Source organism: Cicer arietinum, chromosome 8, assembly GCF_000331145.2.
Source record: "Cicer arietinum cultivar CDC Frontier isolate Library 1 chromosome 8, Cicar.CDCFrontier_v2.0, whole genome shotgun sequence".
Taxonomy (NCBI): Eukaryota; Viridiplantae; Streptophyta; class Magnoliopsida; order Fabales; family Fabaceae; genus Cicer; species Cicer arietinum.
The window spans coordinates 10953553-10956653 of NC_021167.2; the positions used below are offsets into that span (position 1 = coordinate 10953553).

The 3101-nt window shown below is 34.9% G+C and overlaps 1 pseudogene; it reads right to left on the reverse strand.

Annotated features, from left to right (window-relative positions):
- Positions 1–576: 576 nt before the first annotated feature.
- Positions 577–1636, reverse strand: LOC105851244 (pentatricopeptide repeat-containing protein At2g44880-like; annotated as a pseudogene).
- Between the last annotated feature and the right edge of the window lie 1465 nt (positions 1637–3101).

A 3101-nucleotide genomic window follows, 5' to 3' on the forward strand; every position in this document is an offset into this window, starting at 1 on the left:
ATATATATATAAAAGAATAGAATTGTCTAAAATACCCTTACTACTAATATATAATAATATTATCTAACATCTCCCCTAAAACTCACGATGCATTAACATGAAGCATCGAGAGTTTGTCAACTAAAAAACGAAAACATTTAATGGAATGCATCTTTGTGAACAAATCAACAATCTGTAAAGAGGAAGAGACAACGGTAGAGTAATGATTCTATGCTGAAGATGATGACGAAAGGGGTAACGAGGAGGATCAACAATCGCAGGAGGTGGTTGGACAGTCGGGGGGACAAGAGGGATGTCACCAAAGAAGAAGCAACAATCAAAGAGAAGAACCAAGCCAACTAAAAATCAAACCGAAAAAGGAGCGATAAAAAAAGGAGCAACAACTATATCAAAATCAACAGATAGGAACAACCAAAGAAGTAGCACCACGAAACCAAATCCAAACAAATCAAACCAAATAGAACCAAACAAAACTAAATCATATCAAACCAAACTAAATCAAACCAAACTAAACTACACCAAACCAAACTAAACAAAGAGAGAAGCAACAAAGCAAATCACTAGAGAGATTAACAATCAAACTGAAGAAGCAACAGACAGAGCGACAACACAGAAGATCAAATTTTCAGCCTCATCCAAGTATCCAACCTTTCCTAGAAGGTCAATCATACAATCATAATGCTCAATCTGAGGCACAATTCCAAATCTCTCTATTTCTTTGAAGCATCTTCTTCATTCCTCTACCAAACCACAATGGTTGCAAGCAGATAACACACTAGTCATTGTTATCTCATTCGGTTCAAATCATTTCTGTAACATTGCTGCGAATACTTCTAACGCTTCTTTCGCACAACCATTGACACCATAACCATTTATCAAAGCATTCCACGACGATGTATCTTTTTCATTCATCTCCTCAAAAAGCAATTTAGCTTTTCCAATTCCCCACATTTTGCATACATATCAACCAAAGCATTACACACATGAACATCTTCATCAATTCGGTTCCTTTGCACAAACCAATGAATCCAAACACCCAAATCCAAAGAACTCAAATCAGCAACAGTAGGAAGAACACTCATAACCGTCACTTTATTCATTTCCACATCCAAACTTCCCATCATTTCCCAAAACAACTTCAACGCATCGTGCGGTCGTCTATTCTCACAATATCCCCTAATCATCGCATTCCAACTAAGCACATTCTTGACAGGCATACAATTAAACATAAACCTACCGCCACAACATCACCATCCTCACAATAACCATGAACCATACTAGTCAAAGAAATAACATTCTTATCCTTCATCTTATCAAACAAATCCCTCGCCAAATCCATACACTCCATTTTCACATACCCATCAATCATAACATTAGAAGCAACAATATCTCTATCAGGCATAACATCAAAAAGCTTCCTGGCCTCACTCATATCCCCACACCTAGCATACCCAACAATAACAGTAGTCCAAGAAACCAAACTTCTCACAGACATTTCATCAAACACCTTCCTAGCACTACCCAAAAAAAAAAACTTCACATACATATCAACCAAAGAAGTCCCAACATACAAATTAACACAAAACCCATTTTTCAAAACAACACAATGAACCTCCAAACCTTCTCTCAAAGCCATACAAATAATGACAGGAAAATACGACAAACATAATCACTGAGACAAAATAAATTACGGATAACCTAGTGTTGTGCGAGCCCGATTTCTCCCTCTACAGACGTCTTTTTACCGATCCGACCGTTGAAGACGAAGACCTGAATGTTGCGAACCTGCTTTCCAAAAATCAGCCAAATCCAACGGTTAACGAATGCGCAATAGATGTTTTTGTGAGACTGATTTAACAAAATCAGGAACAGGGTTACTCTTCTCTTTTCGCTTTTGGTGGTTGCCTTTTCTATCAAAATAGTCTCTCTCTTCTCTACGGTAGATCCCAAAATCAGGATGATAATTTTCAATCATCTCTTCATAACGATCTACCAAAATCCCCCAATAACCATGCAAATAATAATGATTCTCAAAGTAAACTTTACCACCCATCGTTCTTTTTAGTTCGGTTGGTTAGAGCGCCAAACCCTAATGGGTTGTGGAAAGGTTTATAGAACCCTAATAATTTTTTATTTTTTGTGTGCAGTGAACAGTACCGCGCGATGAACAGTGCTACGACTGATCTATTGAAAATAAACGAAAAGCTACAAAGAAGGGGTAAACCAGAATTGGGACACGGTTTACCGAAAAAATCTCACTGAATATTGAAATGTTAGAAAAGAGAAACTATAATTATATTCCCTAATTGTTGGGAACTCGACAGCGGAATAGAGGTGGGATCGTTCAAGGAGGATCGAAATAGGCTCTAGATACCATGTTAACAATGAAAAGAGGAAGAAGAGAAACAACCACTCTACGGTTTCATAACATATAATGAACCAAAACCAAAGTTAATAGGGTTACAATGAGTATATATATAAAAGAATAAAATTATCTAAAATACCCTTACTACTAATATATAATAATATTATCTAACATTTTCAACAATTGTTGTCAATGGCTATGAGCCTATGGTTGCCAACAATATAATTAATAAAACTTATCATCCCCATCTACGACATTTAGTAACATAAAGATGAATTTGAAAAATATTTTACAAAGTTATGGATTAAATTGATATATTTATATTCTTATGCATCAAATTTAGAGTGTCCTACAAAGTCAACAACTACTTTAATTGTCAATATTCGACTTAATGGACACATCATCAATATTATGTGATGGTAATTCACAAAGAGACAAATTTGAGAAATGTTTTACAGAGTCGGGGACTAAAATAAAATATTCATATTCTCATAAACTAAATTGAGAGTCTTCTAGAGAGTTAGAGACAATTTTGATGGTTTACTCATAATTTAATTGCACAAATAATAAAAGGAGTAGTGAATAATGACTAATTGAAAGCACATGAATCCATAAAAGGGATGCACTTCAAATATGTTGTTCATTCTTTTTGAGTATTTTTAGTACGAAAGAATGTAAAAAGATTTAAAATGGGAGAGTATTTAAGGTTAAGTTTAATATATTATTGATAATTTGA